This window comes from Anabrus simplex, chromosome 6, assembly GCF_040414725.1.
Source record: "Anabrus simplex isolate iqAnaSimp1 chromosome 6, ASM4041472v1, whole genome shotgun sequence".
Lineage (NCBI taxonomy): Eukaryota > Metazoa > Arthropoda > Insecta > Orthoptera > Tettigoniidae > Anabrus > Anabrus simplex.
In genome coordinates this window covers 67,013,112-67,029,633 of record NC_090270.1, presented here as the reverse complement: position 1 = coordinate 67,029,633, position 16,522 = coordinate 67,013,112, and the positions used below count along the sequence as shown (strand labels likewise).

At 40.4% G+C, this 16,522-nt stretch overlaps 1 protein-coding gene across 1 annotated transcript in view; it reads right to left on the bottom strand.

The window, feature by feature from the left end:
* Positions 1-4,270, bottom strand: part of LOC136876100 (growth factor receptor-bound protein 14) — a 72,071-nt gene extending 67,801 nt beyond the window's left edge. Inside the window, exon 1 of the mRNA XM_067149762.2 lies at positions 4,113-4,270. The gene's annotated coding sequence lies outside the window, so the exon portion shown is untranslated. The remainder of the gene's footprint in view (positions 1-4,112) is intronic.
* Between the last annotated feature and the right edge of the window lie 12,252 nt (positions 4,271-16,522).

Below are 16,522 nucleotides of genomic sequence, written 5' to 3'. Positions count from 1 at the left end.
GGTTTGTTGCTCCAATTAGCTTTGTATTTTTTATTTTTTAGAATTGTTTACGACGCACCGACACAGATAGGTCTTATGGGATAGGCCTAGGAGTGTGAAGGAAGCGGTATTTGCCTAGTATGAAAATGGGATACCATGGCTACCGACATTGGGGTTCGAACCCACAATCTACCGAATGCAACCTGATAGCTAGCTTTGTAGCTGCATTGCACTGAAAATAATAATCATAATAATTTGTTTTACGTCCGTCATAAATGCCGGGGTGTCGGAATTTTGTCCCTGAGGAGTTCTTGAACGTACCGGAAGCCAACGACACGGAGTTGCTACCTTTAAAACGCCATTTAAAGGCATATTGCAACCTTTTTCACTGTTGAGAAGGTATTTTCACATAAACAAGAATGACTGGGATAACAAGCCGAATAAATCATAATTACATTATTAATCTGAAATGAACCACCGGACAGCACCGGTTCCTAAAATCAATATAGGCCTACTCAGAAGGTATCGCTGAACAACCTCCTAAACTTAGTCGGTGGAGCTCGGGTTCACCGTGTATACTGAAGATGTATGGAATACCTAACTGGCAAAGACTCGCGATTACTCTCAAGTATATAATGAACTCGTAGGCGAGATAGATAATAGCAGATTAGGAAATGAAATCATAAAATAAAGTTATCAACTCGAAGGTCAAAATAAAACAGCTAGAAGAAATGAAATGGAGTATAGCTTTTAGTGCCGGGAGTGTCCAAGGACATGTTCGGCTCGCTAGATGCAGGTCTTTTGATTTGACGCCCGTAGGCAACCTGCGCGTCGTGATGAGGATGAAATGATGATGAAGACGACACATACACCCACCTCCAGTGCCAGCGAAATTAACCAATTAAGGTTAAAATTCCCGACCCTGCCGGGAATCGAACCCGGGACCCCTGTTACCAAAGGCCAGCACGCTAACCATTTAGCCATGGAGCCGGACAGCTAGAAGAAACTAAGGCGGACCTCCACGAAATGAATATCACGTAAGACATCATAGAAGATCGTGGAGCCTTTAGTATAATAGTAGCCAAGCACAGATTCGTGGAAAAACCTAAGAAGAAAACTGGTAGGAAGTGGTCCGCAGAACGCAACAAAGTGCATTTATGAAGAGATTTTGGGAGAATAGAACCATCGAGCTAACGAACAAGTTCGAACGCCTTCTTTGAATTGGCATAACGAAGAAAGACAGAAAGAAAGAAAGAAAGAAAGAAAGAAAGAAATTGCTGCTTTTCCACCTCGAACATAGGTACAGGTAACAGAAAACAATTTCTGAAGGTGCTTCAGTGGAGTGTAAAAAATCTGGGAGAAGGAAGAAGGGAAGAAAGAAAAATGTATTGCTTTCAAATCCACTGCAAGTTCAATATTCCACACAATACTGTTTTCCGATACAAGTGGTGATCGTAAGGGAACTTGTAGCGTCGAGTGTGTTGGAGCGTAGCCCTTATGTCTAACCTCCTGCTGCTGGAGGATGCACCACTCGAACTGTTCGTGTCCTGTCAAGAGCGTGCCAATGACAAAACACAGTTACGTCACGTCAGTGTCTTCGTGGGTACAAGAGCATGCCAAAGGAAAGAACTCCCACAAGACAAAGGACTATCCTCACATTCATAATATTATCAACATAGACTGGTAGTTTCAAATAATACGAGATCCTTACGAGTGTTCATACATTTCAAAATTCTAGACAGTCAGTACACACACGTTAACATTTCAAATCAAAATCAAATCTAGAACTGAATCTATTCGGGAATACTGACGACATCTTTAAACAGTTCAGACTCAAATAGTAGTAATAATAATAATAATAATAATAATAATAATAATAATACTAATAATAATAATAATAATAATCGAATCTAATGTCTCAATAACCGCCAAACTCCTTCGGAGAAGCCGTACTGTCATACATTGAAGCGGAGCGGTTCAACGCTCTGGTATACCCCTACTGGCATTGTGCAGTAGCATGAAACTGTCCCAAAACACCAGCAACAATCTAGACCTACTACTCTTTCATGTAACCCACATGGGTATCCTGCAGTTGTAATAATTCGTTACCACCACACACAAAAAAATTCTCTTTCTGCTTTCCGAATTTGTGTATCAGCCTGACCATCTGCACTGGTAAATATACAACAGTAACTTCAAAATTATGAAGAAAAATCACCTGGTAAGAACTTGAAAGTTAGCCTATGTTAAAATTATCTTGCTAATTGTTAGAAGGAAGCCCACTGTTGAGTCATCCTGAATGGTTTGAGAAATTATGGAATATAATTTCCAAAACTAGTTTCAAATCATTAAATATGCACAAGACAAAGGTTATCTTCACAGCAGTCTCACACACGAGGTTAAAATGATAACAACGACGTGTCTACTTCTAAATATGAACCAGGAACAGTAGTAGAATAAGCAGTGTAGAATAAGAAAACTCTTGCCAGGCGCACAATCAATATGACAAGTGGCAACCCGACATTGCCTGACAGGGACAGGACAGGATATCAGACACAGAACCGAACCTTCGACGTCCAATTAAGGATAAACACTAAACGAGCAAGGACTACGCTACCGGTTTCCGTAAAAGTCAATGAGGTCGAAGAGATCAAACAACACTCAAACCCCTATTACTCTCAAGATTAAAGAGACGCGAAATTCTTGCAAGAGCTAAAAGTTTATTCAGGACATTATAACATTATGCAAGACACGATCAATCAATAAACAGACCAACATCGTGTTCTTAAAATTATCCCATGGATTGTGCGACTAAAACGAGCAAGATACAACTTGCCTGTGCTTGTCTGTCTATCTTACGGAAAGAAATAAACCACGAAGAGCACAAGAATGTTAGGATAATGTTTAGATACTGCTAAAACAAACAGTCAAGAAGAGATATGACCAAGTCTGCCGAAAATAACAGACAGAAACAAGCGGAAGATCTTCATAGGAAGTCAGAAAAATACAGCGAAGAATTTGCTACCATCTCTAACTAAGGTATAAGTCGGGTACTGTCGCTAACCTACTTCAAAGTTAATGGGATAAAATAATATCGAACTGCCGACAGCGTGTATCTTGTAAATTACTTTTCGTTAGAAAGTCTTAGCGCACGGGCCAACGGCAAAAGCCGGTAGCTTTAGACCACTGACATAACGCACGTTTGGAAAGGGTGTCAAAAGTTGTAACAAACTCCGAAACATCACTTCAAAATTATGACGAATCACAGAACACAAATAAATATCGTCTAACTTCATAATGCTAAGATCTCCATACCGCACAAGAAGCTCTCTGAAGGAATGATTTATTACGAAGTTTTCAATTTAGATGAAAGTTCTTTATCACACGACATTTATGCATTGTAGCTGGAGTATTAGCAAATTTTACATAAAAAATAATCCTACCAAGTGGGATTCCAACACAGAACTGAAGATATGCAAAAACTCGGACATGTAGGAACACTTAACACCGGTATCTAAAATTCAGTGTCATACTGAATATCATGCCACAAATTTATATCAACTACTTCTGAAAACCTTATACAGTAACTTAAATAAAGTAATTTTTATGTTACTTCTTATATCCATTCTAAACACTGCATCTCCAAATAACTTTCTAAGAAAAGACTACCGGCATACTGGCACATTACAGCCAGTGGCTAACACTTTCGATCATTCTTCGTAACTGTCACCAACGATTAATTTTTTCCTTCAGAAACACTTTGTGAACAATACTGAGACAGGCCAGTTATTACTTAACCGTAAATCTCTAACTCTAGAAAAAAAATCAACAACGGCACATCATTCGATTAGAACAAAGGAAACGCCATGAAATTATTATTTGTGAGATTTCCAGCCATAAACTAAAATACTACTTAATAAAATAAAGCACTGTCTCGTGTTAAACATAAGAACTAGTACAAAGTGTCAAATTTCTCTTTCATGTCGAAAATGCCGGTATATCAACTCTGCTTAATTATTATTACAACAAAGTGAAACGTCTAAAAGTTAGTCTTATAACTGGTAAAACATGTAGTCACTGGCAAGAACTTTTCTTTCTTCAGATTCACTGTGGAGTGTACGATTTGAACTCACCTCAGCAGTACATCTCGGGGCCGGTGGCTGCGCCGCACTTCACTCAATCTGCTTTACGTCTTGTTCTCTCTGCGTGCCGGCTAATACTGAACGTTAGCTGTCGCCTGCCGGTCTAGCTAGCCCAGTCAGCTGATATGCCTGCTATACCTGTTGCCATGCTGGCCCGAACACAGCCGAAGTCGAGCCGAACAGAGGCAGGCTGTCAGCTGAGTTGAGGGAGCGAGGGCAGCCAAGCCAGCTGGGAACCAATACCGTGACGGACGCTACCCAAAGCCTCCTACATTCTCTTTCTGTGTGCTAGCTCGCCTCGCCCTCGCGGGACGTTACATCAGAATCGTTCCAACTCCTTCAGTATTATGTGTGTAAATAAAACGCACCTCCTTTGGTTACTGAAGGAATAATAATAATAATAATAACAATAATAATAACAATGAAAGACCTTCTAAAATTATGTCATTATGCCTCCTCACTAAAAGTCAAGACTAACTGGATATACCGAGCAATTAGCTGCGCGGTTTTGGTCACGTAGCTATCAGCTTGCATTCGGAGAATAGTAGGTTCCCACCAGGCAAATGCTGGGGCTGTACCTTAATTAAGGCCACGGTCGCTCCATTCCATCTATTCCACTTATCTGTGTCGTTGCGATCTTAAGCATAATGTAAAAAAAATAGATAATTGAAATTTCAAAAGACCTTCAAGAATTCAGCATAACACGTGAAATTATATGGGACGGACCTAGCTTTAGAACGTTGGTGAGCAAACTTCGTTCTGCAGAAAAACCGAAGATGAGAACCACCACTGCATAGGCGGAAGAACGTAAGAAGAAATACAGCGAGGAGATTCTGGGAAGAGATAAGAGGCTAAATCATCTGCTAAATAAGTTCACTCGCGTTCTTTAGTTGTGCACAACGTTGTAATAATAATAATAATAATAATAATAATAATAATAATAATAATAATAATAATAATAATAATAATAATAATGAAAGAGCCGGCCTGAGTAGCTTCTGGCTCAGTCCGGTGGAATTTAAAGGTGCTCAAATATGTCATCGATCCTCGTGTCGGTAGATCTACTGGAACATTAAAGAACTCCTGCGGGACCAAATTCCGGCACCTCGGCGCCTCCTAAAAACCGTAAAAGTTGTTAGTGGGTCGTAAAATCAATAACATTGTTGTTATTATTAATGGAAGCGCAAGTCTATATTAAAATATATAATGTATCTTTTCAATTTCTTTTTACGGAATCAGATAATTCAAATGCTACATCAAGACTCAGTATATTATTTTCGATACCTGGCTTTGTGTTCTTCTCCAAGACAAGTATCTAAATGTTGAAAAAGAAACCCCTCTATCTTGCCAGGAGTGCTTCGCAAATGATATCTAGAAATGCCAAGTATTTTTAAGAAGAGTCCCTTTTCCGTAATAATAATAATAATAATAATAATAATAATAATAATAATAATAATAATAATAATAATAATAATAATAATAATAATAATAATAATAATGTCGAATGTTCAACTTTCACGACGGTATTGTACTTAAAACAGACTTTCAGCCTGTTAGGTAGAGTCTGTTACATATAATGTAGTACATACCAAAGTGAAATCGGAAGGTTCGAGGTTCAGTTCCCATCGGCGTCCGGCTGACCAGTTTTGTTCTGTACTTAAGATATCTTCACATGTACTGTATGTGCTCGGACACGGCCTAGTAAGCGGAAAGTCTGCTTCAAATAATAAAGTTACTGGTTTTATGTCCAACTACGGTCTTTAGAGACGCCGGTAGTTTGCCTCACATGTGTTGTTTCATGAACCGAAAATCTGAACCTGGGCTCAGAAGGCCAGTCTCTACCGCTCTGAAGTATAATTAAGAGATTTTTTTGTTTCCTTTACGTCGCATCTATACAGATAATTCTTATGGCGACGATGGGATAGGAAAGGGCTACGAGTGGGAAGAAAGCGGCCGTAGCCCTAATTAAGCATTTGCCTGGTGTGCAAATGGGAACCACGGAAAACCATTTTCAGGGCTGCCGCGTGGCCACTCGCTCGGTAATTCAGAGTAAGAATCATGTTATAATTTTCATAATTCCACGCTGAGCATTGTGTTGATAAAGCAGTTATAAATATTTTTTTCAGTATTACGACAGTTCAACAATGGCCATGGAAGAAACAATTTTCTGTCCCTACGAAAAACAAAGTTTCAGAAGTGTTGAAATACCGTAGTTTGTTCGGTTAGAGAGCTTATTAAGTACCTGCTATATCTACATAGAAAGATGGACGGCGGCAATAAAGGGAGCAGTAATGTTCAGAATAATAGCACTTAAAAAAATAGCAATCTCGTATGGAATTGCACCACACAACCCAACCCTGCTTACAAAGCACACGTCATTACCGAGGGTTAAACATGTTCCTACCTGCTCGGAAATCTTCTCGGAAGTGTATTGTCCGTTACACCACAAAACTCCACGTCAGCAATACTGCGACTCATGTTAGAACGAGAAATTGTTCTAAACGCTGCTTCCAGCTGTCGTAACTACTAGACATAGGCAAAATAATAATAATAATAATAATAATAATAATAATAATAATAATAATAATAGAGCCTCCGTGGCTCAGGTCACTGACTGGAAACAGGTTGTAAGTTTTCATTTTTCATTATTATTATTATTATTATTATTATTATTATTATTATTATTATTATTATTATTATTATTATTATTATTATTATTATTATGAAAATCAAACAGTCGTATCAGCGCATGAGTGAAACAAGTAATCCGTAACATTACAGTTACTTTATAGAGCGCTAGTCTTACGGAAATCAATGACATTTTTTTCGCATGGGGCTGGAATAATACAAAGTTTGCAAGAGCGCTCTTACTTGATTCTGTGTGTTTTGTTATTTTAGCATAGAGACATTAAGTGGCTATCATCACTACGTTAGACTAAACATGATGCCTTGGACCCTTCGAAATGCTATTTTTCTCCAAATAATTTGCCATTTACTTTGCAAATAAATGAACTGGATGTTAAGATTCTCATCACTATCTTTTAATTCAACGATTTTGATCTTTTAATGTACCTTATTTTGCAATACTTAAGACATGTAACAAAAACTTGTCACATTTATAGGCTGAGGAAGACTTTGAATAAAGTCGAAACATAACTCCCAGATTGGAGTAATATTTGTGGTAAAAATTACATCTAAAACTTATCACAATGAGTAAATACCACAACATATCTGCTACAACCATTAAATATTTTATTTATATAAATAAATCCTGCGGGAGATCAGAGTTCTATAGGAAGTCTGTTGACAGAAATATTATGTCTTATGGCCGGCCGGGCGGGGGAGGGGGAACGGGGGGGGGGGGGAGGTTATTCGAAAATTTGTGTAACGTGACGCGACAAAATATGTGACTGAAGTGTAACCATAGCAACCGTGCAGGCAGTGATGTGAGGAATGGGTGGATGGTCAGACAATGTTACCTAGCAACCGTACAGGCAGTGATGTCAGGAATGGATGGATGGTCAGACAATGTTACCTAGCAACCGTGCAGGCAGTGATGTGAGGAATGGATGGATGGTCAGACAATGCTACCTAGCAACCGTGCAGGCAGTGATGTCAGGAATGGATGGATGGTCAGACAATGTTACCAACAACCGTGCAGGCAGTGATGTCAGGAATGGATGGATGGTCAGACAATGCTACCTAGCAACCGTGCAGGCAGTGATGTCAGGAATGGATGGATGGTCAGACAATGCTACCTAGCAACCGTGCAGGCAGTGATGTCAGGAATGGATGGATGGTCAGACAATGTTACCCAGCAACCGTGCAGGCAGTGATGTCAGGAATGGATGGATGGTCAGACAATGTTACCAACAACCGTGCAGGCAGTGATGTCAGGAATGGATGGATGGTCAGACAATGTTACCCAGCAACCGTGCAGGCAGTGATGTGAGGAATGGATGGATGGTCAGACAATGTTACCTATAAGCTCATTCCATGTTAAGAAAACAGCGTTGCTTTTATGGACCTACAACGAGTGAACAAACCCCCTCTTAGACACCCATAATTCCTCGTGATTAAGGAATATTATAATGTAATTTATATTATAGTTTGAAAGAAAGGAAAAGGAAGAGACATTTCTGTGCCCGTGAGTTATTAAAATAACTACTTAACATTCTTTATTTCAGAAATACATTCGTAGGGAGGCAGCAAAATGCCGGGAACAGCCATCGCTGTATTGCCTTCCTTCCTTTTCCTTCTGAGTTGCTCTGGTGCACGTAACGCATTATCTCTCTCTCTCTCTCTCTCTCTCTCTCTCTCTCTCTCTCTGTGTGTGTTTTTTCCTAATAACTTATTCTCGTAGATGTTACTGAAGATCTTGATGCTGTAATGTAAAGAGATACATCACGCTTTGACTTGTACTGATACAGAAATACGCTGTGATTTTTATGCTTGTTTGGTTTTGTTATTTAGCTGTTGTTTCTTAAGGTCATTTTATTTTTACCCCCACCCCCCTTTTTATCACTTTTTCCTCAAGCGCATTTCATTTTTACCATTCTTCTCGTGGGGCGACACGACGGCGCAGTCGTACCTGCTGTAGCTTGGGCAAATTTATTAGATGCAATTAATTGCACAGAGTCTATAAAAATGATCTGGTGTCTATTGCTGTACCCTAGGTTCCCCCCCAAAAGCTAATTTGCAGCTTAGTTTCTTCCCTCTTTAATCTTGAACTTAAATACAGATTTCACAAATTTATGCAGCACTATTTTTTCTATTATGTCCTGGAAACCAAAATGAACTCCCTTTAAATCATCTGTCCCCTTGAGTTCATAAAAAAATGCAGTTTCGTTTCTTCCTCCTTTCATTTTCAGCTTAATTACCGAGTTTCGCAAATATACCTGCCGCCGTTTTTCCGTGATGCTGTTGAGCAGCGCTGTTCAATATGGCAACCCTGTTGTCATAAGAGCAATAGTGTTTTCTTAACATGGAATACCGAGCTCGATAGCTGCAGTCGCTTAAGTGCGGCCAGTATCCAGTAATCGGGAGATAGTGGGTTCGAACCTCACTGTCGGCAGCCCTGAAAATTGTTTTCCGTGGTTTCCCATTTTCACGCCAGGCAAATGCTGGGGCTGTACCATAATTAAGGCCACGGCCGCTTCCTTCCCATTCCTAGGCCTTTCCTATCCCATCGTCGCCATAAGACATATCTGTGTCGGTGCGACGTAAAACAAAAAACAAAAAAGAACATGGCATGACCTAACAGCAACCGTGCAGGCTATGTCTTGTGGCTGATTGCCATCTGATGTTGCAGCCGTTGATGGATGGTCATGACCGGGAGACATATTTATGATTATTTGATTTTCGCAAAGGGAAAAGTGTTGTCTTTTTTTCTGTAATTCCCTTCACCTGAAAAATTCCGGTTTACTGGCATATGCTTTCTCTCCTCTACGTCCCGCATTTCATGGCCGCTAAAGCTGAAATTCACACAATGATATGAAGTATCGCCGTTACTGTGACATCACATACTCATGAGTAATGGTTATTAAGGCAGCAAAGTGTCACACAGTGCTTGGTATGCGCCATTTTCCGTGCCTGCTTCTGCTACGACCCAATCCATAAATTATATTGACGAGGCTGATGCAAGGGAACAGTACGGTGGTGTGTTCCTCAATAGCTATTGCACCATGTGACATCAGCCGTGTTGCGAACTGGGGTGAGGGACTGGGGCAGTTATAAAAGAGCCACTGCGTTGTGCTCAAATAACTAATACTGTATTATCACAGAATGAATGACCAGAAAGAAACCTGCATCCCATTTACGTTCAAGTTCACAGGCTGAAAGCAAGTTATTCCTGTAGGACAAGCCAATTTAGTTCTAAGAATGTAACGTCATTCAATGTTTAGTTGCTACGTTTATGTTGTCATTCAAAAACCTCTGCCTTCTCTCCACTGAAATGTAAATCCGTGTCCTCGCCCTTAGGTGATGGAGCTTCTTTTACGGACACCCCCAACAGAAATGAGCTGCATAACTACACACCAGCATACCCCGCCCTTCTTCCCCGCCCTACCAATCTTATAATTCTGGCAGTCCCGGGAGTCGAACTAACCAATAGGGTAGAGAGCACTTGAGTCAAGCGATCAATTTCTATGTTCAAGGTAGGGGGATCGAGTCCTGATCGAATGCGAGAGGTACCCGCGCCCAAGATAGCCAAGCATTTGGAAGATTTTTCAGCAATTCTTATAATAATAGTAATAATAATAATAATAATAATAATAATAATAATAATAATAATAATAATAATAATAATAATAATAATAATAATAATAATAAAAAGAAGAAGAAGAAGAAGAAGAAGAAGAAAGACCTGATAGAAAAATTGGAAATTAAAGAAAGAAAGAAAGAAAGAAAGAAAGAAATAAAGAAAGATCTTAAGGAAAATTCTTGGCCCAATGAAGGACTAAGATGTCGGCATAACCATGAACCGTAGACTCATATCCAGAAGATCTCTGATGTCATGCGGAGGAGAGTTGCATGTTATGGCTACTTGCTAAGAATGAAACTAAGACGATTATCACCGGGCGAGTTGGCCGTGCGCATAGAGGCGCGCGGCTGTGAGCTTGCATCCCACTATCGGCAGCCCTGAAGATGGTTTTCCGTGGTTTCCCATTTTCACACCAGGCAAATGCTGGGGCTGTACCTTAATTAAGGCCACGGCCGCTTCCTTCCAACTCCTAGGCCTTTCCTATCCCATCGTCGCCATAAGACCTATCTGTGCCGGTGCGACGTAAAGCCCCTAGCAAAAAAAGACGATTATCGAACCGTCGGGCAGAGTAGCTCAGACGGTTGAGTCGCAGGCCTTCTGAACCCAACGTGGCAGGTTCGATCGTAGCTCAGGTGGAATTTCATCATCATAGGTTGTTCTGCCATTCGGCAGGTCCAATCATGGCTGTGACCTCCATATCTCTCGATCTTGTGCCCTTTTCTTCACTTCTGCATAATCTTCCTTTCTTTGTCTAATGCTGTCTAATAATTGATATCGTCTCCTTCCTCTTCTTCGATTTCCTTTTATCATCCCTTCAATTGCTACTCGTAGTAAGGTGTCGTGTCTTAGATTATGCCCTATCCAGTTTTTCTTCCTATTTTGGATTACGGTCAGTATGCTCCTCTCTTCTCCCACTCTCTTCAGAACTTCCTCATTTGATATTTTATCTTCCTACTTTACACCTTCAATTCTTCGCCAAATCCACATCTCAAATGCCTCTATTCTTCTCTGTTCTTCCTTCCTTAACGTCCATGTTTCAGCGCCATATAGAGCTACACTCCATATGTAACACCTTGCAAGTCTCTTCCTCAGACCTTTCTCTAGCGGGCCACAAAGCAGTTGAAGGTACTCAAATACGTCAGCCTCGTGTCCGTAGATTTACTGGAACGTAGAACAACTCCTGTGGGACAAAATTCCGGCACCTCGGCGTCTCCGAAAATCGTAAAAGTAGTTAGTGGGAATTAAAGCAAATACCATTATTATTATTATTATTATTATTATTATTATTATTATTATTATTATTATTATTATTATTATTATTATTATTATTACGATTATCGAACCAGATCTGTAACTATTTTAAAGATAATAAGTGCCAGCCAACTTGGTTCAAAGAGGCGGAAAGGGACCTACAGGTGACGGGGATCACTTATGAAGATAAACAAGAACGCAATCCACTCAGGAGGAAACTAAAAGACCCCCAGGGTTTTCAAGAAAGGGCCAGAGTTGAAGACGGGAAAGACGTGGACGGAGGAAAGAAAAGAGAAACACCGGCAACGAATAAAGGAGCACCGGGCAAAGATCAAAGCCCAGAAAAGACAGCTGAAATAACGTGGTACTTAGTACGCCGATACGAACAAATAATAATAATAATAATAATAATAATAATAATAATAATAATAATAATAATAATAATAATAATAATAATAATAATAATAATAATAATAATAATAATTGTACCGGGCGGTACACCTCCACTCCGCTAATTTAAAATGTGCGCCTGTTGAAACTCCTCTGCTGGAGGAAGTCTGAACTTTATTGACAGTATTAATTTTCTACCTTCTCAGAAGATGTCACCACGTGGAAAATTTTGAGTTTTTGAACTGTGTCATTTTTGATGTGTTTTTGTTTCGCTTGAAGTAAGAAGTGTGAACTTTCTCTTCTAGAGGACACTACTGAAGATCTACAATAGTGCAACCTAGTGCGGAGTCAAAGAACTATTTTTTTGGAGAAAATTTAATTTCAAGAGTTTGTTCTTTGTTAAATTTCTTTCTATCATTGTTTAAGTTGGCAATATTTACCCCTTTCTTCCCCTTGTGTTGAACCTAACCAATCCCGAATTTCTTCAATTAATTTCTATCCAATCAGATGTATCTTCCCCCAACTTGAATCTGTTGCGGGGTCCTATCCAATAAAGAGTTTGTGGGAGGGTGTTTTCTTTCCCCTAACGCCTAGAAACTTCCGCGAGAGTATTTAAACTGCTGATTTTTGGGTCTCTAGGCCACTTCTGTTCCATCTTTCAGTGTGTTAAGTACATAGCAGGGGGCGGGAAGCGCCTCTTTCTTCTCCAGCCGTTCAACACAAGGTAATGGCCGATTAATAACTTCTTTCTTTGCTAGCTCAGCAGTTTAACTTTCGGGGCGGGTTCTAAGCGTTCAACCATGTAACCTTTTCCTAAAATGTAACTTCTCTTTTCATCTATTCTCTTGTAAAACGACATATTGGGATAGAGAGTGCTAACCCTCTCGAGCTTCCACTCACATTGTCTTGAGGTGAACTTATTTTCTCAACCTATTTTTCATTAATGTAAAACAAATTGTTCTTTTCTTAAGTCACCTCTTTAGCATGGGATTAGCCCTTGTATTAACGGCCTAGTGCCAAGTAGGTCTTAATCAAAGTGTATTAGGAGTGCAAGTTCGCCTCCTCTCAAATTGTTATTTTAGAGGTCATTTAATTAACCTGCTTTTCTTTTAATAGACCTCAGTAGATTGGGTATTTTACCCCTGTGTTTATGTCCGTTGAGGACAACTTGAAGGTGGAGTTTGATGTGGCCTGGGAGAGGCTTAAATTTTGAGAGCGAGTGGCTCTTTTGAAAATTCTGGGTTGTATGCCTCATGGAGGTTTTTCAGTGTAATTTGGAGCAAGGGCTCCTAGGTATGAATGGGGTTTTCTCCCCCTCTGGTAAAACTTGTGTTTGGGGTAAAACTGAGCTGATTGCCCAAGAATTGTGAAGTCAGGGCGCGAAGCCCAAATTCTGTAAATATTGTAACTAACCCCTTTTGAATTGCTACTTTGTACCTGCCATGCTTGTTATTTCTTTGTTTTCGAAAAGAAAATATAACCTTGTTAACTTTTAAATTAATTTTATATTGCACTATAATTTCGTAGCTTGAAACCCATTCACACCCGCACCTTCTTTCACCTCTACCTACCACGGAAAAGTCCGTAACAAGTGGTAGCAGAGCGTGGTTGAATGGGTCTCAATTTAGCCCCTTTTGACGGCTAAATATTGTTTGTTCCGAACTCTAACTATTTTCCCAGTTGCTGGAATTTTTTGAGTTTTTCAAAATTGGTCTGTCATCATGCCCGGCCCTCGCGATGTTCTCCTTCTTAACTATTTGCGCAAGGAGGAGTTGATCTATGAATTAACTATCAGAAATGTGCAATCTGGAGGCACGGTTGCAATAGACACTAACAAACTTAGAGAGTCCCTTGATTTGCCCATTTCCATCCCCAATTTGGGAGAGAAAGAAATTGACGACTCTCTTTCCACGATCACGGAGAATATTACTGGGCTAGCTTCTGTAGTTAGTTTTTTTGATGAAAATGATCCGTCTCCTAATCAAATTAAGCGTGTGCAAGGCAGGCTATATCATTTTTCGAATAGGGTTAACGATCTGTTGTCTCTAAAACTGAATGATGTTCAGAGGAAGGAAGCTAGTACGCTCCTGGAAAATATTTCCGAATTATCTAGTAAGGTCACTCAATTGTTAACTGGGGAATTTCCTCCCAAATCTGATCAACCCACCATAGTAAATGCAGGTAGTGAGGAAGCGCCTCCCAAGGGAGAAGTTAATAGAATAACCGTTGCTGCTCAAACTATCCCTGCCCCATTGGACACCGAATCCGAACGTCGTGCATCATTGAGTAACATCCGTTCTGAATTAACTTCCTTACCATTGAAACCTTTACCTACTATGTCACCCGGGTTTAGCAGCTTGCCTCATCCATTGGCAATGTTGCTCAGAGGTATATCTAAGTTTTCCGTTAATACCACCAGTGACGTAATTGCATTTTTAAGATTTCTAGTGGAATTTCAGGATCATGCCCTTGTTTTTTCTCTTTCTCCATGTCAAATCTTGCAAATTATCTATCCGTATGCTATTGGTATTCTCTCTGATAAAATCGTAAGAGCCATTGCCGAGCAATCATCTATTGAGGATTTCCATGCCCATTTGCTAGCTAACTTCATCCCTGCTAGGGCCAGGTCCTCCCTTATTCAGAAGTACTATTATCGTGTACAGCGCTTGGATGAAAACTTGGCTGATTTCATACAGGACATTAAGTTTTATACTAGGGTGTTTGCCCTTCATTTTCCTGAAGATCAGATTGTACAGGCTATTGTAGAGGGAATTTCACCTCCCTATAGGTCATATTTGTGTTTCGCGGCGTGCCCGCAAACTTTCTCGGAACTTGAAGCATTGGCCGTCTCAGCGGAAGGAGTTAGATACGCCGATTCTTTGCGTGTCGCGAAAGAACCCCCGCCTTCCATTAGTAATACTCGGCCTCCACCTCGCCGATCAGTCACCCCCCGTAAATGTTATGCTTGCGGGTCGCCTGACCATCTGCGCAATAAGTGTCCTCTGATCAAAACTAGTAGGGCAAATAATGGAGCTGGTTCATCACAAGGCTGTTTTAAATGTGGGGCTTTCTCACATATCGCAAAGAATTGTCCCAATTCGAATAGCACCCCCTCCTGCTCAACTTCTGGTGTAACTTCCAACAACAATCAAAAGTGACTAGTGGCTGCGGCTGAGTCAACTAATTCTGCTTCCCAAGGCTCAGCCCCTGGCAAAAAGGTCGAGAATTCAGGGAACGATAAGTCTTCGAATTCATCTTTTGAAGGTCCCAAAGAGTGTCTTAGGATTGCGGCGGATTCCCCCGCACCGGTCCCCTTTCTCAAAATTGAGTTAAATAACGAGCCTATAACAGCTCTCTTAGATTCAGGCAGTGTTTGTTCGATTATTTCGGCTGAATGGTATTCTAAATTGAAAGCTGTTTGTAAACTACCTGACTACGTCTCATCTCCTATTCAATATGTTTCGGCTAATTCATCTCCATTAGAAATTCTAGGTTCCGTACTGGTCAAAATTCGTATTTTTAAATTTACATGGAAAATTAAATTGTTTGTGGCTAAGTACCTGTCTTGCCCCATCATACTGGGAGCGGACTTTATTTCTCACACTGGTCTTGTGCTCGATCTCCAGTCTAGGTCGTGCACATTCAAATTTGCTTCTAGTTGTAAAATACCACTATTAAAGTGTAATTCTGTGTCATGTTCTTCTATTTCGCCTACCCAGGACGAGATGTTGTTAGACCTTAGACATCTACCTGAGGAGCAGGCTGATAGTATTCGTAAATTATGTCAGTCATTTCCAGAGGTGTTCTCTGATACTCTTGGTGTTACTGACCTTATTGAATACAAAATTGAGGTCACGGATTCGATTCCTGTCCGTTTTCCACCTTATAGGCTATCTCCACCTAAAATGAAGGCTCTGAAAGAAATTATCGATTAGATGTTGAAGGATGGTATTATTAGGCCCTCTAAGTCGGCGTATTCATCGCCTATTTTTCTAGTCCCGAAACCTCAAGGAGGCTTCAGGCCTGTCATTGATTACAGGGCTCTCAATCGGAAGGTGGTGTTGCAATCTGTGCCCCTTCCTGACCTTCATTCTTGCTTTTCATGGTTTCGTAAGGCCAAGTTCTTCACTATCTTGGACTTGAATCAGGCCTATAATCAAATTCCCCTTGCCGAAGAGTCTAAACACCTTACAGCGTTTGCCACGGACTGGAATTTATACGAATACAACCGCGTGCCTTTCGGGCTCCCCACGGGGGCAGATGTGCTCACTAGGCTACTAGATAGGGTCTTCTCCGACATCAAATTCGAGTACTTATATCACTATTTAGATGATGTCGTCGTATTTTCAGAGACTTTTGAAGAACATCTAGATCATTTGCGAGAAGTTCTCGATCGCCTTCGTAAGGCTGGGTTAACTGTTAAGTTGTCCAAGGTTGCCTTTGCTAAGCCCTCTATGTCATTCCTAGGGCATATTGTGTCACCCGATGGTGTAGCAGT